Source organism: Leopardus geoffroyi, chromosome B3, assembly GCF_018350155.1.
Source record: "Leopardus geoffroyi isolate Oge1 chromosome B3, O.geoffroyi_Oge1_pat1.0, whole genome shotgun sequence".
NCBI classification, from domain to species: Eukaryota; Metazoa; Chordata; class Mammalia; order Carnivora; family Felidae; genus Leopardus; species Leopardus geoffroyi.
In genome coordinates this window covers 134,327,518-134,349,953 of record NC_059337.1, presented here as the reverse complement: position 1 = coordinate 134,349,953, position 22,436 = coordinate 134,327,518, and the positions used below count along the sequence as shown (strand labels likewise).

Here is a 22,436-nt window from a genome sequence, read left to right as displayed (position 1 = left end):
TCATCTTATATAGAGAATGACAAGCATACCTAGCACTTTTTGCTAGCACTAGGCTTCTTTTCATTGTGATTGCTTTGCAAAGTTAATAATGTTCCTCACTGAAAAGAGCCTGACTGGTTTTTTTTGTTTTTTTTTTTTTTAACGTTTATTTATTTTTGAGAGAGAGACAAAGTGCGAACAGGGGAGGATCAGAGAGAGAGGGAGACACAGAATCTGAAGCAGGCTCCAGGCTCTGAGCTGTAAGCACAGAGCCCGACTCAGGGCTCAAACCCATGAACCATGAGATCATGACCTGAGCTGAAGTCGGATGCTCCAATGACTGAGCCACCCAGGTGCCCATGACTGGTTATTTTTGTTTAAAGATGAATATTTTTTTTTCTTTTTTTTTTTTCAACGTTTATTTATTTTTTTTGGGACAGAGAGAGACAGAGCATGAACGGGGGAGGGGCAGAGAGAGAGGGAGACACAGAGTCGGAAACAGGCTCCAGGCTCTGAGCCATCAGCCCAGAGCCCGACGCGGGGCTCGAACTCACGGACCGCGAGATCATGACCTGGCTGAAGTCGGACGCTTAACCGACTGCGCCACCCAGGCGCCCCTAAAGATGAATATTTTTAATACAGAGAAAATAAAAGTTGCATATGTGCCTCTCACACGGCAAACTCTAAGGTACAGTATCCCACCTCGGCATCAGATACCAGCCGTGCTAACAGCGTGCACATGTGCATTAAATATGGCTCTTGACTTGGGAAGTCAAGTGGGTGGGCGGGTTTCCTGTGATTGAACTGATACATAAATATTTGTCCCTTTAAAGGTATTCAGACATTGGAAATTAATTATTTGCCCATGAACCACAGACTTGAAGAACAGTTTTAGGTGAAATTTCCATTCTTAACTTTTTTTGCCGACGAATCTTGGGCATAATGCTCTGTGTCTATATTCTAGGACTGTTACTGAATAAGTAGTATTTATTTCTTTGTATCAACCAACGTGTTACTAAGTTATATCTCTTGTGTTCGGAAAAGCCCCAAGACCACGGGAGACACCGTGTGGTGAAGTTGGAGGCAAAGTGACTGGTGCAGCGAGCCCCTGGCGAGAACCCAAGTGCCGGGAGGCAGGGCAGTGAGCACAGCCCGCCATCCAGGTCGGGTGTGGTCCATGCCCCCCCCGCCCCCCAGCTATGTTTCTGCATGTTGCACTGTGTGTGGCACTTCCCATCAGTATTGCTGATGGCTTTATGAAAGGAAGTGGGCAGGAAGTTGGTCCCATGTTTCCAGACTGGCCACAGACTTGATCAGTCTGAGCAAGTCACTTAGCCTCTCTCTGCCTCCATTTCTTCAGCCATAAAATGGGAATAACTCCACCCATCCTTCCCTGCCTCACCAGCACACTGAAAGATCAGTTAAAGAAGAGGAAAACTTTTATATATATATATATTTTTTTTTAATATGAAATTTATTGTCAAATTGGTTTCCATATAACACCCAGTGTTCATCCCAACAGGTGCCCTCCTCCATGCCCATCACCCACCCTCCCCTCCCTCCCACCCCCCCATCCACCCTCAGTTCATCCTCAATTTTTAAGAGTCTCTTATGGTTTGCCTCCCTCCCTCTCTTTTTTTTTCCCCTTCCCCTCCCCTGTGGTCTTCTGTTAGGTTTCTCAGGATCCACGTAAGAGTGAACACATATGGCATCTGCCTTTCTCTGTGTGACTTATTTCACTTAGCATAACACTCTCCAGTTCTGTCGATGTTGCTACAAAAAGCCATATTTCATTCTTTCTCGTTGCCAAGTAGTATTCCATTGTGTACATAAACCACAATTTCTTTAACCATGCATCAGTTGATGGACATTTAGCACTTTCAACAATAGCCAAATTATGGAAAGAAGAGGAAAACTTCTACCAGGTGCTTTGATCCCAAAGATGGGAAGAACATAGATGTAGCTGTTGTTGAATAATGAAGGCTCTCTATTATATAGCAACTTAATTTTAAAAGTGTCTTTGCCTGGTTCTGTATAGTGAATATCAATTAGTATATTGAAATACAAACTGAGAATAGATTTAAAATTAAATAGATTTTTAGGGGCGCCTGGGTGGCTCAGTCAGTTAAGCATCCAAGTTTAGCTCAGGTCATGGTCTCACAGTTCGTGGGTTCGAGCCCTGCGTTCGGCCCTGTGCTGACAGCTCGGAGCCTGGAGCCTGCTTCGGATTCTGTCTCCCTCTCTCTCTGCCCCTCCCCCCGCTCACCCTCTGTCTCTCTCTCTCTCTCAAAAGTAAATAAACATTTAAAAAATTAAATTTAATTTAAAAGATTGTTAATGTTTTGGGCCATCAAATAGTAAAAATTTATAATGTATATTATAGTTCTGAGTGTGGGTTTGAAGTGTATTAGCACTGGGCTAATTTGTAGAAGGTCTTCTTATTTGAGCCAACTTTGTTTATTTCAGAGGCCTACATAGTGGATCAGATCATACTATCGTCATAGCAGTATTTTTAGCTTATCTAGAATCTTAGAGCTTAGGAACCTTAGAGCTCACCCAGGGCCTATCAGAGGCAAGGTTCCTTCTGGTGCCATCACTGACGGGGGCTCGTGGGACCTCTTCCTGGGGATTCTTTGGGGAAGGGAGCAGGCTCCTACCTTGCTGGGTTTTTTTTTTAATTTTTTTTAACGTTTTATTTATTTTTGAGACAGAGAGAGACAGAGCATGAACGGGGGAGGGGCAGAGAGAGAGGGAGACACAGAATCAGAAGCAGGCTCCAGGCCCCGAGCCATCAGCCCAGAGCCCGATGCGGGGCTCGAACTCACGGACCGCGAGATCATGACCTGAGCCGAAGTTGGACGCTCAACCGACTGAGCCACCCAGGCGCCCCATACCTTGCTGTTTTGATGTGTATCTTTTGTTCAAGAATTTCCTAAAACTTGAAACTAGTCAGGTGTTACATTAGAACATGTGAGCATTTAAAATTTTTAATTGCATACCATCTTTTTAAAGGACCTAGGTTTGTAATATTTTCTGGTTTTCGTTTCATGGTTTTCTCATTGATGAGGTTGTTCTCTTCATTTTCTTAATAATTTGAAAATATTCTCTTCCCTTCTTATTTGTACCGTCTTCTATTTGGCATTTATGGTAGCAAGGAGGGAAGGGTTATTTTAATTTTTTTTAAGTTTATTTATTGAAGTAATCTCTACACCCAGTGTGGAGCTCGAACTCACAGTCCCGAGATCAAGACTTGCATGCTCTACTGGCTGAGCCAGCCAGGTGTCCCAATGATTGTTTATTTTTATTTTTGTTTTATTTTTTAATGTTTGTTATGTATTTTTGAGAGAGAGAGAGAGAGAGAGTGCAAGCTGGGGAGGGGCAGAGAGAGAGGGAGACACAGAATGCGAAGCAGCCTCCAGGTCTGAGCTGTCAGCACAGAGCCCCACAAGGGACTCAAACTCAGAATGGCGAGATCATGACCTGAGTTGAAGTCTGACGCTTAACCGACTAAGCCACCAGGCATGCCTTTTTATTTTTTATTTTTTATTTTAGAGAGACAGTGTGCACATGAGGAGGGAGAGGGGTAGAGGGAGAGAGAGAGAATCTCAAGCAGTCTCCATGCTCGGTGTGGAGCCCCACTTGGGTATCGATCCCACAACCCAGAGATGGTGACCTGAGCCAGAATCAAGAGTCAGATGCTCAACTGACTAAGCCACCCAGATGCCCCACGTTGTTTATTTTTAGAATAGACTGAAATCATGACTTTTGTTCTTGTCTTACATGGCAACTGGCTTGATTACTGTCTCTTACTTAAAGGTCCTTTAAAACTAGAAGCTAGGGGCGCCTGGGTGGCGCAGTCGGTTGGGCGTCCGACTTCAGCCAGGTCACGATCTCGCGGTCTGTGGGTTCGAGCCCCGCATCAGGCTCTGGGCTGATGGCTCAGAGCCTGGAGCCTGTTTCCGATTCTGTGTCTCCCTCTCTCTCTGCCCCTCCCCCGTTCATGCTCTGTCTCTCTCTGTCCCAAAAATGAATAAACGTTGAAAAAAAAAAAAAAAAACTAGAAGCTATTCCTTTCAGGTAAATGCCTGGTAAGCGATACCAGGAGCTCTGAGGAAGGGGGAGCCATGACACCCCAGTGTAGAGAAGAGTGTCCAAATGCCCTAAGGCTGTATTTCCTTCTAAAGAGCATACTTCCAACAGACATGACATTCTAGTGTAGACCCAGCAGCTGGGTAGGAAGGCTGTGAAACAGTTTGCTGACTTTTCCTTTAGCAGGTCAGGGGTGGGGACATCATCTAGCCTTGACCTTCAGGTCCACCCTTTGTTCCATCTTTGAGAAATGAGGGTACCTCAGTTTTGCTAACTGGCCCAAATTTGTAACTGGCAACAAAGTAAATCACTTGACTCTTTTCTTTTGGTTGTCATTTCTCCTTCTCTCTCTCTCTTCCTCTCTCTCTCTCTCTCTCTCAGTTTACTTCTGCTTTCTAGCACCTTTTTTTTTTTTAATGTTTATTTATTTTTGAGAGAGAGAGAGACAGAGTGTGAGCGGGGGAGGGGGCAGAGAGAGAGGCAGACACAGAATTTGAAGCAGGCTCCAGGCTCTGAGCTGTCAGCACAGAGCCCAACGTGGGGCTCGAACTCATGAGCTGTGAGATCATGACCTGAGGAGAACTCGGATGCTTAACTGAGCCACCCAGGCACCTCCCCCCACCTTTCCAAGGGAAGCTGTGCTTGATCTTGCTCAGTGCAGGTTACCACGTTAAGATGAATCAGCCATAGACTCTAAACCCTGCAGCAGCGATTATCTGCGTGTAGCCGCCAAATAATTTTAGACAGTTTTGAACAGCTGCTTGCTGTCCAACCACACCAGCTGTGTAGCAGTCCCAGGTGGCGTTTGGGGCAGAAGAATCACCGACCGGAGTGCTTTATTCTCTGGCCAAAACTCGTTTCCAGTTTCAAAGGGCTGTTTCTGAAGGTGTCCTCGTAACCTTTTTGTTTCTGGCTCCATTAGTTGCCTGATAAGCAGTAGCTAATGCATCATTCCCTAAATATGAGAGGAGCGTTTATTATATTCAGACTCCCAGGCTGCCTGTGCAGCCTTCCTGCCTAGGACCAAGTACTCCCCGCCGAGGAGGGGGACTAGTCAACCTGCAGAGACTTGCTTGCACCCTTCTTGATCTCTCCCAAATTCTGCCTGACTTAATGAGGTTCTTGACCTGCACAGCTGTGTCTTTCTCTCCTGCTCTCTCAGTTTTCCAATATGGGAATCTGGGAAACTCCTCTTTGTTCGCTCTTAAGCAAAGTCTCCAGATAGGGTTTGCTTTGGAAGTTGGTGACGTCTTGTGTTGGTTGTAAACATCAATTTGGATGGCAAGTGGGACGTTTCTGGAAAAAAAAAAAAAAAAAAAAAAAAACCCTTCTGGGGCAAACCTTTGACAAAGTCACTCAGCTGGCATGTAATTGGAATTTTATTTGCATGGCTTTTTTTCTAAGTCTCTCTAGAAGGACGTAATTCTCTAGAAGACCCAATTCTTACAATGCAAGAAATATTCTTACATCAAGGATTTATATCTGCCTTGTATGTCATCTTTTATTATTTTTGTTAGTATTACTATAGTATTAATTCTCCCCAAAGGGAATAGCATTTTCTTTCTTTCTTTTTTTTTTTTTTTTTTTTTGCTTGATGCCTCCTGCATTTAGTAAATAGTAGCTTTTTTTTTTTAGCTGCTTTCTTGAATCCTATATTTATAATATTTTATGGTAGATTTTAAAAAATTGATTAATTCTAGCTGGGCTAGAATCATCAAGTATTAATTTTTTAAATGTTTTTATTTATTTTTGAGAGAGAGAGGGAGACAGAGCACAAATGGGGGAGGGGGCAGAGAGAGAGACACAGAATCCGAAGCAGCCTCCAGGCTCTAAGCTGTGAGCACAGAGCCTGATGTGGGGCTCGAACTCACGAGTCGCGATAATTGGTACTGCCATTGGTTAAAGGTAAACAATATGGAGTTAAGAATTTTTATACTATGAGCTATTTATTGGGAATTTTCAGAATTCTGCAGCTACTTGTCTTTAACACTTGTAAGAGGCATGTATGTTTTCCCTTCCTGGTCTTGAAGTCACTTTTCCCTTTGTTCGGGCAGGTCTGGATGAGTGGTGTCAACCAGAAGGCATACACATATCCCAACGTGGCTGTTTGGTAGACATGTGATGTTTTCTTACTTTGGGCGTTTGGCCAGAAAATTTTTTTGTGTGTGGGTTTTACTTTTAACAAAGCAGTAAGGGTTTACTTTTTACCAATGTGTGTGTGTGTAAAGATGTATTTATCCAAGCTTTAAGAAAAGAAAAAAACTTGTCAATGTACAAACACCTGAATCAGATCTGTGGGATTTTTTTTTGTTTTTTGGCATTAAATAAGATGCTTAAAGAAACACAACAGTGTATATCCATAATTCTATGTCTTAGAAGAATGACTCCCCTTAACTTGTGCTAAACCCGTGTGTCACTAACTGAAGGCAGAGTTCCCTTAACCATCCTTGTCTGCTCCTCTCTGCAGCCTCTGGAAAGCGTGGAAGCTTCTCTCTGCGCAGCGTGCTCTAAAGGTCTGGTCTTCTGGTTGCCTGTCCACCTTCACTTTTCTCCTAGAACCCCTGTCGTGTGGCCTGGGGGCTCCAGAAGGAACCAGCCCCAGCAGATGTTAACGGAGGTGTGCCTCAGCCTTCGTTACTGCAACTTTTTTTTAAGTATTTAGAGAGAGAAAGAGAGTGCAAGTGGGGCAGGGGCAGAGAGAGAGAGAGAGAGAGGGAGAGAGAGAATCCCAAGCAGGCTCCACACTGTCAGCACAGCCTGACATGGGCTTGATCCCACCAACCGTGAGATCATGACCTGAGCTGAAGTCAAGAGTCAGACGCTTAACCCACTGAGCCCCCAGGCGCCCCCATTACTACAACTCTTGGCAGCTGCTTCCCTGGGCTCCTTGCTACCACCCACCCGATCTTCTGGGACTCAGACCCCCCCCCCCCGAGAAGTGACTCTCCCCTGGCTCCTCTGGCCCCTTATCCCTCACTTCATCCTCTGAAACACCCACCTGCCATCCCTCAAGGCCAGCTTCTCTCGATTTTCCAAGGAAATAGTGACCCGATTCAATTATTTGGGGGCAGCAGCCGTTGATGGAATGAGTGGAAGCCCAGGTCCCATATGAGCGTCTTGTCGCGGCGAAACAACACAAACGCAGTGGCTTAAAGCAATAACCATCGATTATTGCACAATTCCTATGGGTCCAGAATTCAGGAGCAGCTTAGCTGGATGGTCCTGGCTCGGATCTGAGTCTCTTCATGTGTTTCAGTCAGGATGAGGATGTTGGCTGCTGTCATTTGAACACCACCCCGCCCCCTCCCACCCCCCCACCCCCACCGGCTCCACTGCCCGGACTGTCCCCAGGGCTAGAAGCTTCCCTGCAGTCATATCTTCTGCTTCTCCTGGCTGAGTCAGGGAATGAGCCAAGCTGGGCACTGGCGCGAAAAGTGCCAGTTTCTGAGCTGGAGGCCACTCTGTCCTCCTGCTCCCCACCCTGTAGTAGACAGAAAAACGGCCATGTCCTGATCTCAAACCCTGTGAAGATGGCCCCTCACGTGGTAAAGGAACCGTCCTGGTGGGATTCGGGTGAGAGTCTTGAGATGAGAGATTGTCCTGGATTGTCCAAGGGAGGCCCCATGTGGTCGTGGTGTCTCCCCATGAGAGGGGTGGGAGGCTGGAGAGTGGGGGAGATGGCGTGCCCTGCTGGCTTTGAAGAGGGAGGAAGGGCTCCCAAGCCTGAACACGGGGTGGTCTCTGGAAGGGCGAAGAAACGGATCCTCCCCACGAGCCCCCAAGAAGAGTTAGGCCTGCTGATCGCTTGATTTGGACCAGTGAGATGGACTTCGGACTTCAGCTCTGCGAGGCTGGGGCTCCACTCCAGAATAGTGCCTCTGAGAAGGCGGAGCCCCTGCCCTCCAACCCTGGCATCCGGTCGGAGGGCACTCTTTCCAGGAGAGGTGGGATGTCGGCATTTCTCAACCTGGCCCAGCTACCTGTGGTCGAGGCCAAGTCCTGGGCAAGCGCAGGAGGGAGCTGGGGGCTCCCTTCCTCCTTCTGGCCCCTACTTGTGGGGTGGAGGCTCCACCGTGCCCTGAGAGCTCGGGGGCCCCCATCGCCTTGGCACCTGGGGCAGACGTTCCTGCTGGGGGAGGCAAGCCCAGAAGACCAGAGGCTGCTGCCCGCTGCCCGGGCCCACCAAGCACTCCGCTCCCAAGACAGGGTGTTACTCCGAGGGAAGCACACCATGCTCCCCAGCGCCCAACAGAAACTAGGCTCATGGTTGCCTAGGGCAGGGCTGGGGGGCGGGGGCGGCGTGAGGGGTACCAGGGCTGAGGGCTAAAGGGTGCCGCAGGCTTCCTTTCTGGCGGTGCATGGCATTTGGGGAAGAGGCATTTTGCACTTACCTTGCGGGAGACCACCTTTGCTTCCCACCAAAATGGACATAACACACAGGAGACGCCTTAAAAGCCGGGACACAACCTTGCCATCTCCTGGGACCCTTCGGGAAGAGGAGCAAAGCTCTCCCCTTCCCACCCACCCCCGGGAGCGGCCCCGCTTGGGACCGACACCCCAAGAGCTTTCCCCAAGACATTTTGATCCCGAGTTCAACCAGCCGAAACAAAACGTTGGGAGTGAAATAAATGCCTTCCACTTAGATGCTTAGTTCGTTATCTGGCCCCCGAGTAAAGCTTCATTGTTTTCAGCTGACTCTGGGGTCCCTGCAGCTGGGCTCTGTCCAGCACACTGTTTGTATTTTGCACCCAGTTTAAAACCGCAGCGTATCTTTTCTAAGGCTCTGTTTTAAACTGGAGGCATAAAAAAGAGAGCAATGGATTTTTTTTATTTCCTGAGATGAAAACCTGCCTGTCAGTCGTTCATGACTTTGTGGCCTGGCTCTTTTTGCGCTTAAGTTTTTTTGTGTGTGTTTCTTGGAAATTATGACCCAACCTCCTGCTTCCCAAGCCCTCGTTCTCGATTCCCATCCCCTCTCCTCCCTCTCACTGGGCCTGAAGACATTCTGACCGAGCGGAGGAAGTTCACGTTCACCACAAAGGATTCCCAGAGGGCCACGGGGTCTTCCACAGCGTGAGGCCTGTGGCCGTGAGGGAGTGATGTGGGATGACGTACACGGAGCTTCCTTATGGGGACGATGCCCCTCGTGTGTCTCACTCTGATCAGTTCTCAGATCCAGCCACAGACTCAAACTGTGTGCACCTGGGCTTCATATTCTGTGTTTCTTTAACTTTGGTCAGTTATGCCACGTGGGGCTGTTGGCTCGAACCCAGGTAGACGTGATTCCAAAATCTCAGAGCCAGCGCCATGGATTAACAGCTAACCCGGGCGCGTGTTCAGCTATTTATAAGACAGAGAAGAAATAATCCCCAGCCTAAAACCAGGTGACATCAAATGCCGTGGCTAAGCTGCCGCATAGAGGTGTGGGGCGAAGGGTTAACGGTGGACCACCCGATAGCCCACAAGTAGCCCGGTCTGCGTGTTTACTTTGCAGAATGTTCAGCTGCAAATGACGCTGAGCCACAGGACTGAGTCGAGAATCTCATTTGCATACGATAATAATGTATGTCAAGCAAAACCACCAGTCAGTACTTTCCAAACTGTGCCCTGGTGGTAGTTTGAGGCCACGGCTGGTATTGATATGGAACGAACAGGAAACACGGGTTAAGGCCACACTGGGTCCCTCCCTTTGTGGCATGAGCACAAGTGGCTGAAAAGCACCCCAAAGGGTGGATGGACTAGCCCGGCAAAAACCAGAATCAGACTGTGGTAAGAGGCCTGGGGAAGACCCCTGCCTCCAAACCTAGCCTCCCCAGCAGGTTCGACACCCCTCAGCACTGCCTGAGTTCTGACCACCGGAGGGTAAACCTCTCTGGGCCTCAGTTTCCTCACCTGAGAAACAGGGGTGACCTTATTGTCATCCTTCAGCCACGGGAAACTGGAACATCCCCTGGGGACTTCTTGGTGCTCTAAAGTCTATCTGAAGTCTCTTGATACTTTCAGACTGCTCAAAAATTATAATAGTTATGATAGATTACTAATACGGAGGGAGGGTCTGAGGCCAGTAATACACTGAAGGCTCGAAGGCGGAACGTAACGGGGGACGAGCCAGCTCTACCTGAAGGAGCTGGGCATGGCGGTCGGACTAATAACCCCCCCCAACACTGGTTATTATTAGGATGCGAAGGGGCTGTGGAGAACTAGAATCAGATTTTCTACTCATCCACTCTGGGGGCAGAAAGCTGCAGCGGTAGGGATGATGTTAGCAATCTCCTAGACCCCCAGCGACTCTCCAGTGTCTTACCAGGTCAGAGGCAGAAGCTACTTCACTGTGGCCCCACCTTGAACTGCTCTTCGTGCCAAACGCAGGGGCAGGTTGCAAAGCTCTGCTTTCGAGTTTGGGGCTCTTTGCGCAGGCATTTGCATAGGAGGCCCAAAATGCATATCTAATGTTTGATTTCTTTTTTTTTAATATTTTTTTTTGAGAGAGAGAGACAGAGCACGAGTGGGGGAGGGGCAGAGAGAGAAGGGGGACAGAGGATCCGAAGCGGGCTCTGGGCTGACAGCAGCGAGCCCGACGTGGGGCTCGAACTCACAAATGTAAGATCATGACCTGGGCTGAAGTCAGACATTCAGCCAGTTGAGCCACCCAGGTACCCCTCATAACGATTTCTTAAAGGACAGCGTCGGCCAGTGCCACCAGCAAAGGGCAGTCGGTTCTGGATTACATAACATGTAGGAGAGGGCCCCAAAAGCAACAGACCAGCAAGGCGGACGCTGGTCCCACCAGTCTTAGAACGTTTCCCTGAACAACCGGTAAGGCAGACGGTCCGACTGCAAGAGGAGGCCACCCAAGGATTGAAATTTGAACCCAGATGATCCCCAGGGTGACTGAGGAGATGGTACAGAGTTCAGTCTGAGGAGCTGGTGTGCTCACTCATGCGGGCCATCAGGCCACAGGGCGCACGGGCCTGGCAGAACAGGTGACCCAGGGAACTGAACGCATCCACAGGCCCCCTGTAAGCAGTGAGTCCCACTCTGGGGGACACCCTGTCCTGAGCATGCAGGGGGTGGGGGGAAAAGCAGGGAGGAGATATTAAGATCTCTGTTCATCTGACCGGCCTACACAGAAGAAGGCTTTCCACGCTCTCCAAAATCAGGGTGTTCTTGCTATCATCAGAGCTCACAGCCGCACCCCAGGGCCAGCCATTCTCCGCCCGGGGCCTGGGCTCTGGACAGTTCTGTCAGTCTTCCTGAGTCCTGGGCATGTTCTCTAATCTTTTCCAACCCTGAGGGATATAAAAATAATCTGCCGGTGTCCCACTTGGGTTCTTTGTGTGAAAGCAACAAAAACTATCCCTGAACAACTTCAGCAAAAAACGGGATGAATGACAGCAAATGGGAGGACCTCTGGACCGAAGGAACAAAGAACCAGGTGTGGCAGGGGCAGGAATCTGGCCCCTTGGGGCCTGAGGAACCAAACGAATGGTTTGCTTCATCTGGGACTCAGTGCTGAGCAGTGTCTGAGGCCGACGTGGAGGGGTGGGCAGCCTGTAACTGAGCGTGCATGCGTGTGCGTGTGTGTGCGTGTGTGTGCGTGCGTGTGTGTGTGTGTGTGTGTGTGTGTGTGTCCTTTTTCCTTCATCATTGTCTCCCTCCAGGCAAGGCTGAACTTCCTGGGGGGAGGGTCCTGTCCGCCTGGGCTAGAGGAGGGCGGGGCATCTTCCCTGAGTCACGGAAGAGGTGCTAGTTCGAGGTCATTCCTCAAAAGCCAAAGGGGAGCCTAACCAGAGGGTAGAAACAGCATTAATAGCCACTCCCGCCACCTTCCCCACCCCATCTCTGCTCTCTGCCTTATGTTTTTGTCCAGCCTTTTAACCAATCCGTCCATCTCCCCAGCAGAGCCCGAACTCCAGGACAGGGACATTCTCCTGCACTTTTATTCCCCTGAGGGGCAGGGGTGGGAGGGAATTCAGCACCAGCCCCGATCGCGATCAGGGTCGCGATCACTGAGTAGCTGCCTAATAACTACTGATGGAATTGAGTTCAGTAAAATCAAACACAAGAGAAATGAAATGCGGATCTTCTTAACACTTCACAACATCTCTGCGCCCCAAGGTAGAGTGGCAAGGGTTAAACACATCACACCGGCTTTGTGTTCCTGAGGCCTCATCACCCTGCAGGCGCCTTCTTGCTACCTCCACCTCCACCCACCCTGGGCAGGGTGACCCTCTGTGGTGTTGCAGAATGATGGAATAATTTTGCCACTTGCTGTCAAGACGTTGCATCCCACCACGAGGGTCTTACTCCGAGATGAAGTATGAAAGCAGGCCCGAGAGGGGCCAAATGTTGACTTCCACCCTCGAGAAAGGAAGGTGAATTACAGCAAAGTCGTGTTGACTCATTCTGTTGATGCCCACTATCTTCCCCTTGGCAACAAAGAGCGTGGCTCATCCCCTCAGACAAAGGTCACCTATGTTCTCCCGAGAAGTCAGGCACCTTCCTCTCTGGGTTGTGATTGCTTCAACACTGTGATTTCGCTGAGAAATCTTCATCAGGGCGACCCGGCAGCCAGCCGCCGCGGGAGCAAGCTGGTCTGCTTATCACGGTCCATGCGGGAAATACTCAGCTTTTCTATCTTCTCTGCGAAATCAAGACCACTCCTTGGATTCATAAACACCGTCTTCTGCTGCTGTGTTCCGCAGCTGAAGAACAAACTTGGGCTTTCCCAGGAGCATGGGAGAGTAACTGGCAAACCCCTGCAGCATCCTGCAGTGTTCTAGCTTTTGTTCAGAGCTACTCTCAAAAAAACTTGAAAGAGGGCGCCTGCCTGGGTGGCTCAGTCGGTTAAGCATCCAACTTCAGCTCAGGTCATGACCTCATAGCTCATGAGTTTGAGCCCCGCGTTGGGTTCTGTGCTGACAGCTCAGAGCCTGGAGCCTGCTTTGGATTCTGTGTCTCCCTCTCTCCCTGTTTCTCCCCCACTTGCGCTCTCTCTTTCTCTCAAAAATAAAGATTAAAAAAAAAAAAAGCCTTGAAACAAATGAACAGACTTGAATTTTCTGATGATCATTGGGGTGACGCCCACCTCAAAAATCCCCACGCCTGGCTTGCCTGGCTTGCCTGGCTTACCTGGCTTGCCTGGCTTACCGCTGAAGTTCAGGCCCCCCTAGCCCAAGAGAGCCCTGGGGGAGGTCAGCTGCCTTCTCTGCAAGTGGATCAGTGGCCCTTGTATAGAAACCACAGGTCATGACCACCTTTTGATAGGTGGTTGTTTCCTAGGGTTTGAGGTCACGACCTGAGCTGCTCTAGGGCTTTGTGGAACACAGATGCCCCTTAGAAGTTTGGGGCCCACTCCTCTGCATCCGTGTGAGGCCCTCCAGGTGACCCCTGTGGGGTCACTCGGGGAGGCCCAGGATCTCAATGCGCTTGGGTTTCTGGACACTGCACGATTGGCCACTGACCAGGATGGAGTGTCCTGACACTCCTACTCTGAGATACTTTGGGGTCATGAGAAATTTACAACAAGAAAACGGAGGTCCAGAAAGGTTAAGTGATTTGCCCACAGTCTGGAGAAAAGACACTTTAGAGATGGCTCCACCCTGGACACCATGTGGGTTTTTTATTTTACAAGTTTTTCAGAGAAAGAGAGAAACACAGGCAGGCAGACATCATCCCCAGCCTGTATACAGACACCCAAATCAACAGAGCACAGAGGGGTGGGGGGCACAGGAAATCTAGAACCCAGCTTCCTGACTAGGGGATGGGCCTCAGCTGATTTTGTCTGCTCGACAGCACCCCTCACACTGTGCAGATACTGCTGGTAAAGGAGGAGATGCCCAGACTCTGCACCCTTCCGCCCTGGCAGCTGGACCACGCGGACCCCAGCACTCCATCCCTGTTGGAAGGTGGCTCTGTAGCTTTCCCAAGATTTCAGAGAGGTGCAGAGGCCCGAGGGAAAATGGTACCTTCTGCCTCCCAGGCACAAAGTCAGGGGCCAGCCAGCCCAGAAACGCCCCTGTGCTCTGGTGTCCAGCTCAGAGAGGGCCAGACGGGGGCCCCCCGGGAGCCAAAAAGACTCCTTGAAGCTGAGGGCCAAGAGTAGGTTTCGATGTCTCCTGGTCTTCGGGAAATAAAAGTAAGTTTGAGCTGTGGTTTCTACACAAAGGCCACTGATCCGCTTGCAGAGAAGGAAGCTGGCCTCCCCCAGGGCTCTCTTGGGCTAGGGGAGCCTGAACTTCAGCGGTAAGCCAGGTAAGCCAGGCGCGGGGATTTTTGAGGTGGGCGTCACCCCAATGACCATCAGAAAATCCAAGTCTGATCATGTCACGTTCTGCCGAAACTGAAACTGCTCGGTGGCTCCCAATTGATCCTAGGCAGACACCTCCAAGCCCCCTGTGGTCCTGCTCTTGTCTTAACCCAGTAGAGGGCAGGCCCCAGCCCCTGAGCTCCTTGCCCTGCTCACTCTGCTCCCAGCACTCCCTGACCCCATCCTGACAGGAGATCTCTACTTCCATCCTCTGCCCAGAGGCATCCCTGATCCCTACCCTCAGTGGGGGCCTTCAGATTGTTCCTCGCCTTCCCAGACCCCACATATCTTCCTAATATAACTCAGAGTTATAAGTACGTGACTTCATAGCCATCTAATGGCTGGGTGTCCTCCCCATTCAGCTGTCAGCTCCCCACTGCGTGTCGCCAGTATCCAGCTTTGTCCCCGGCACCACAGTAGACACTCAGTAAATCTGGAAACAATGGCCCTGGCCTGTGTGCAGCTGTGACCCATAGCACAGGGAAGGGAGCCCTGAGCCTGGAGCTCCAGTCTGGTCTGATCCAGGCTTACCTCCAGACCACAGACAGTCCCTTGGATGTCCTCACCTTGCTCCTTTCTCTGTGCTCTGTGACCTTCTGCTCTCTCAGGACTTCCCTCAGGCCCCACTGTCTTAATCACCAGGAACTGGTTCCCCTGTTTGGGAAAAGCTGGATGTCAATGAAGTTTCTCCAGGGCACCCTCCCACACTAACCTGGGCAGACAGGGCCTCTGCGCCCTCCCTCGATTCCCTGACAGCCCCTCCCACCACAGGGAAAGGGAGATAAGAAACTAATTTGAGCTGGGAGACCACAGAGACTATAGTTTCCGTATTATCTTCAGACACATTTGCATGTTAACAGGCACCTGCCCAAGACCAGACTCTCTAAGGACTGTGGGGAGGACAGGTAGGTGAAACGTTGGGGAAGAAGCCTTTTTGGTGCCCTTGAAACTGACCTGGAGGTTACTGTTTGCCTGAATGACTTGATCGTTTATGCAGCAAAAATATTTGAGGCCCAATGTGTACAAGCCAACCTATCATGGGCTTTGTTAATGTGGTGAAGGTTCCTGAACACTCAGCTGGGAGCATTTGCTGATCAGGCCTGCAGTGGAAAGAAGCCCTGAAATCGTATCCATATTGGGGCCCAGGAATTCTGGCAATCAAGCATGAGATGATCTTGCCTGGAGCTGAGCCTTGATCCCTTAGGTCTCTGAGACCAGAAAGGCAAACCTCTTCTGATTTCAGCAACCAGATGCCCCGGAGGCCATTGGAACCCAGCAAATCCGGCTCCCGGCCTCTTTTAAACAGCAGCAATTCTGCAGAGACAAGGGACAAGTAGAAGACAGGATGAGACTTAATATTCTTAAGATGTCAGTACTCAACCAAATTAATCTACAGATTCAACACAATCCCTAGCGAAGTCCCAGCTGCCAGCTTTGGCAGAAGTGGGTCCGAATTTTAATATGAAACGGATCCAAATTTTAATATAAAAATGCAAGGGACCTTCAATGGTCAAAATAATCTCGTAAAAGACAAAATTAAGAACTGACATTTCCCAATTTCCAAAGTTACTACCAAGATACAGTGATCAAGAGAGTGTGATACTGACATAAGAATAAGCATGTAGGGGCGCCTGGGTGGCTCAGTCAGTTGAGCGTCCAACTTCGGCTCAGGTCATGGTCTCATAGCTCGTGAGTTTGAGCCCCGCGTCAGGCTCTCTGCTGACAGCTTGGAGCCTGGAGTCTGATTCAGATTCTGTGTTTCCCTCTCTTTCTCTGACCCTCCCCCACTCACACTGTCTCTCTCTCTCTCTCCCAAAAATAAACATCAAGAAATTGAAAAAAAAAAAAAAAAAGAATAAGCATGTAGATCTATGGAATAAACACCAGAATTCAGAAATAAACCCTTTATGGTCAATTTGTGGTCACATGACTTTTTGTAAGTGTGCCAATATCATTCAGTGGGGGAAAGAATGAATAGCCTTTTCAATAAAGGGTGTGGGAGCAACTACCATGAGAGACTCTTAAATACAGAGAACAAACTGAGGATTACTGGAGGGTGGTGGGTAGAGGATGGGCTAGATAGGTGATGGGTACTTAGCAGGGCACTTGTTGGGATGAGCACTGAGTGTTGTACCTAAGTGATGAATCATTAAATTCTACTCCTGAAATCACTAGTGTACTGTACGTTAACTAAGTTGAATTTAAAGATAGAAAGAAAGAGAGAAAGAAAGAAAGAAAGAAAGAAAGAAAGAAAGAAAGAAAGAAAGAAAGAAGAAAGAAAGCAAGCTGGAATAACTGAATATCCACAAGCAAAAGAATGAATTTGGACCCCCGACCTCACCATACACAATAAATAATTCAAAAATGGATCTTAGTCCTAACCATAAGAACTTAAAACTACAAAATTTGTGGAAGAAAACATAGGTGTAAATCTTCATGACCCGAAGTTAGGCAATGGTGTCTTAAAAACAATACCAAAAGCACAGGTGACAAAAGGAAAAATTAGATAAATTGGATTTCATCAAAATTAAAAACATTTGCACTTCAAAGGACACTAACAAGAGAATGAAAAAATAACCATAGAATGGGAGAAATATTTGCAAATCATATATCTGATAAGAGACTTATATTTAGGGGTGCCTGGGTCGCTCAGTCGGTTGAGCATCTGACTTCAATTCAGGTCATGATCTCACAGTTTGTGGGTTCAAGCCCCGTGTCCGGCTCTGTGCTGACAGCTCAAAGCCTGGAGCCTGCTTCGGGTTCCGTGTCTCCCTCTCTCTCTGCCCCACCCCCACGTGTGCTCTCTCTCTCTCTCTCTCTCTCTCTCTCTCTCTCAAACATAAACATTAAAAAAAATTTTTTGAAAGAGACATATTTAGAATATATAAAAAAACTACCACTGCTCAACAATAAAAAAGACAAAAAAATCCAATTTAAAAATGGGCAAAGGATTAAAAATGGGCAGAGGACTGGATGGATATTTTTCCAAAGCAGACATCCAGATGGCCAACAGACACATGAAAAGATGCTGAACATCACTCATCATCACAAAAATGGAAATCGAAACCACAATGAGATATCACCTCACACCTGTCAGAACGGCTAGTATCAAAAGATAAGAAACGGGGTGCCCGGGTGGCTCAGGCAGTTGAGGATCCGACTTCAACTTCTGCTCAGGTCATGATCTCAGTTTGTGAATTTGAGCCCCTGATCGGGCTCATAGAGCCTGCTTCTGTCCCCTTCTCTCTCCGCCCCTCCCCCACTCTCTCTCTCTGTCTCTCTCTCTCTCTCTCAAAAATAAATAAACGTTTGAAGAAAAAAAGACAAGATATAACAAGTGTTGGTGAGGATGCGGAGAAAAGGGAACCCCATGCACTGTTGGATTTGCCTGGCGGCATGGCAGCTCCTCAGAAAACGAAACATAAAACTACCATGTTATCCAATAATTCCACTACTGGGCATTTACCCAAAGAAAATGAAAACATTAATTCAAGAAGATATAGGCACCCCTATGTTTACTGCAGCATTGTTTACAATAGCCAAGATATGGAAGCAGCCCAAGTGTCCGTGGATGAATGAATGGTTAAGAAGCTGTGGTATATATACATGATGGAATATTTATTAGTCATGAAATAGAACAGGACCTCGCCATTTGTGACAACATGGATGGGCCTAAAGGGTGTCACACTATATGAAATAAATCAGAGAGATAAAAATACCGTACGATTTCACTTCTACGTGGAATCTAAAAAACAAAACAAACAAACAACAATGATGAAAAAGAGAAACAGACTCATAAATATGGAAAACAAACTAGTGGCTGCCAGAGGGGAGGGCACAGGGGGGAGGGGGGTTAGAAGAAACAGGTGAAGGGGATTAAAAAGTACAAACCTTCAATTATAAAACAAATAAGTCGCAGGGAAGAAAAGTCCAGCATAAAGGAATGTAGTCAATAAGATTGTAATCACTTTGTGTGATGACAGATGGTAACTATACTTATCATGGTGAACACCTTGTAACGTATCTAATTGTCAAATCAGTGTGTGGTACACCTGAAGCTAATATAATGTTCTATGTCAACTGTACTTCAATTAAAATTTGAAAAAAAAAACAACTAAAAATAGGCAAGGGATTTGAATTTTCCATAGAAGACAAATAGCCAATAAGCACACAAAAAAATTGGTCGAGAATATTATCCATCAAGGAAGTGCAAATCAAAACTGCAATGAGATACACTTCACATCCACTAGGATGGCTAGAATCAAAAAGACAGATGTTGGCGAGAGCGTAGGGCCATTGGAAGCCTTCTACATTGTTGATGAGACTGTAAAATGGTGCAGCTGTTTTGGAAAACAGTTTGGCAGTTCCTCAAAGAGTTAAATGTAGAGTTGACACGTGACCCAACAATTCCACCCCGAGGTATATACCTAAGCAAAATGAAAATGTGGGTCTACACCAAAATCTGCACACAAAGGTACACAGCGGCCTCATTCCCAATGGTCAAAAGGTTCAAACAACCCAATGTTCAGAACTGTGGCCTCCGCACAATGGAACATTATTCGACCATAAAACTGAATGAAGCACTGATACATGCTATAGTGTGGAGAAATCTTGAAAACATTATGCTAAGTCAAAGAAGCCAGTTATTTAAAAAACCACTTATTGTGTTACTCCATTTAAAAGAAATGGCCAGAATAGGCAAATCCATAAAGACGGAAAATCAATTAATGTTTGCCAAGATCTGGGGAAGAGGGACTAGGAGTGACTGCTGATGGGTCCAAGATGTCTTTTGGGGATGACAGAACGTTCTAAAATTGGTTTTGGTGATGGTTGCGCAACTCTGTGAATATATTGATAACCATTAAATTATATATTTTATATTGAGAATGCATGCTGATTTATATCCAAAACTTTTTATTTTTTAATGTTTATTTGTTTTTGAGAGAGAGAGAGAGGGTGCACACACATCATGCCAGTGGGGGGCAGGGGTCAGAGGGAGGGTGGGGACAGACGATCCAAAGCGGGCTCTGCACTGACAGCAGAGCGCCCAATGAGGGGCTTGAACTCACAAACCGTGAGATCATGACATGAGTTGAAATCAGATGCTTAACAGAGTGAGCCACCCAGGCGCCCCCAAACTAAATGACACATTCTAACGCGCTACACGGATGTTATTAGGGTAGGTGGCCTCTTGTATGACAATCCCATTCAATGAATGTTCCTTCATTCAAAAACTACGGCATGCCAACCACATGCCAGTTGCTGTGGGGGTTGTTGAAGTGACCAAGACCCCGTCCTGGCCTTTCTGGGAGACACAGTCCCCCAGAAGAGCAAATGCACACCCAAATGCCTCTAACGGGAGAGGGACTGTGTGCCCCTGTCACAATAAGGCACTAGTGTAAGAAAGAATGACAAAGGAGAGAACTGGAAATCCTAACTGTCTCTTCCTCTTGGGGAAGGAGAGGAGTCTGGTGCAGAGGGAGGCATGGTTCTGCAGAAATTTCCCTTCTCCTTCCTTTGGGGGCTCTCCAAGCCACCCCCGCTGGATGGATGGGTGAACTGGCGAGTACCTGCTGAGTTGGGTGTCCTGAGGCTGCACAGAGGGCTAAGCCATGGCCCGAAGTGCCTGGTGTCCACAGGCCCCCGGCCCGGGGACACTGTGAGAAGCTGACGAACAGAGCCCATGACCTGTAGAAGGCAGCATGTGGCAGATGCTGGCTTGATGTTCAGGATGGTAAGGGCCATAGGAATGCCACGTCCTGCTTCGGCTCTTTCCAGATTGTGCTCCTTGAGGTCCCCTGTGTGGGCAGCTGCCTCCTTGTCCATCCATGCAGACTTGGACTTGCATGAAGGGCTGTGCTGCAGTTGGTTTAAGCCGGGGTTAGGAATGAGATGAGAACAGGAGAGGGAGGCCAGTCTATGGGGCCCCAGACTCTGTTCCGACCTTTTAGGGACCTTTCCCTCCTCCTCTTCTTCCTCTTCTCCCATGTCTAAGCACCCCTGCCATACCTTGCTCATTGAATCCCTGCTCCCAAGAAAGGACCTGATCCCTGGCCCCACCGTATACATCAGTGCCTCCCTGCATGGGGCGAAGCCCCACTAGAGGGACCCCTCAGCCACTCAGGAGTGGGGTCCCCAAACTCTTCCTGCCCCCACCCCCCAGGCTTAGGCCCAGGAGTCAATTCTAATAGGATTAATATATATTTTTAAATGTTTACTATTTATTTTTGAGAGAGAGAAAGAAAGAGCACAGACGGGAGAGGGGCAGAGAGAGAGGCAGACACAGAATTGGAAGCAGGCTCCAGGCTCTGAGCTGTCAGCACAGAGCCGACATGGGACTCAAACCCATGAACCGTGAGATCGTGACCTGATGCTTAACCAACTGAGCCCCCTGGGTGCCCCCCCCCCCAGGAGCCCGTTCTAATGCACACAGAGTTGCAAGGGCTCAACCCACTGGGATTAGTTGCTCCCATCAAAGGCAGAGGTGCAAGATCTCTGCTGGAGATTTTAGGGAGGTGAGGTCCCTGAAAGCTTTGCTTTTCCCTGTGAAAGGAAAGTCCGGGGTGCCTGGGTGGTTCAGTCAGTTGAGAGTCAGACTCTTGATTTCAGCTCAGGTCATGATCCCAGGGTTGTGATATCGAGCCCCATGTGGGGCTCTGTGCTGAGCATGCAGCCTGCTTGGGGTTCTCTCTCTCTCCCTCTGCCCTTCTCCCCGGCTCCTCTCCCCCTCTCTCTCTCTCTCAAAAATAAAACAAATAATAAGAGAAAGTTCGCCCCAAGTTAAAATAGTGTCTTAGGGGAAGGACTAGGCTATTTGGGCACCAGGCTGGGCATACAGCCTGAGGCCTCCCGATCAAACCTGAGAAGCCACCCACGATGAGGATGAGGCAGTCTAATCGACATTCTTGAATGAAAGGCTTAGAAAGCAAGCCAGACTTGCAGGAAAACCCTCCAGTCCATTCACGGTTCCTGTGACCCTCGGTGACCCAAGTGAGGAGCTGGGGGAGGCTCCTACCCACATGTGACTCACTTCTCTCTGTTCAACCCATGACTTGATCTCAAGGACAACACTGCTGTGGTACTCTCCCTGCTCAAATGCCACTTCCTCCACCCGGGCACCTGTACCCTCTTCTTGCCCTGCTAGTGCCTGGCCCTCCTTCTGGAAGCCTCCTCCCTCAGTCCTGTTCTCCACAGAAACCAATGGCAGCTGGTTTCTGCATTAACAGAATTAACCTCAGATGGCTCACAATCTCGGGGATGACAGGGACCAGGATGGAAGCTGGGCAGCCCTCTACAGAGGCCAGAAATCCTCCCGAAGACTGGTCTGGAGAGGAGAGGGCATGGCGCCACTGCTGGGCGTGGTCACGCAGGTGCACGTGGGCCGACACCACCCACAGCAGCCACAACAACCTCGACCAGATCGGGATGCGGCTGCCCCCAGGCTCTGAGAGGTTGTCTGCCCAGCAGAGCTGAGGTTACCCACCCTCATCCACAAGGGAGTTTGGCACAGTGAGTGCCTGGCATTCTCAAGTTCCCCAGTGGGAGGGGGGATCTGCCTCATCAGGTGGGGGGTTCCCCAAATACAGGAGGGAGATAAAGATCCCAGGTGACCACAAGGCATGACAGATGGCCATTCATCTTTGGATAAATACCCAGAGCAAGGGCATCCAACTCCATTCTTCCTACTCCCTGCCTTCCTGACTAGCATGAGCTCTGAGTTTGACAACAATTACTCATGGCTGAGTCAGCTATTCAACACATATTTGTTGAGGTCCCAGGCCAAGTGCAAGGGTCCTATTGCTTGGGAAAGCTCCTTAGAACAATGTTCGACACACAGCTGTTAAAACTATTTCCTCTGGTTCTAGGGGTGCCTGGGTGGTTCAGTCGGTTAAGCATCTGACTTCGGCTCAGGTTATGATCTCACAGCTCATGGGTTCAAGCCCCACATCAGGCTCTGTGCTGGCAGCTCCGAGCCTGGAGCCTGTTTCGGATTCTCTGTCTCCCTCTCTCTCTGCTCTTCCCCCGCTCGTTCTCTCACACTCTCTCTCTCTAATAAACA

The 22,436-nt window shown here is 48.8% G+C and overlaps 1 long non-coding RNA gene across 1 annotated transcript; it reads left to right on the top strand.

The window, feature by feature from the left end:
* Positions 1-6,348: 6,348 nt before the first annotated feature.
* LOC123584217 lies at positions 6,349-8,931 on the top strand. The gene is made up of 2 exons (XR_006705256.1): positions 6,349-6,685; positions 7,817-8,931. It is a non-coding gene; the product is annotated as an uncharacterized LOC123584217 (long non-coding RNA).
* The last annotated feature ends 13,505 nt before the right edge of the window (positions 8,932-22,436 follow it).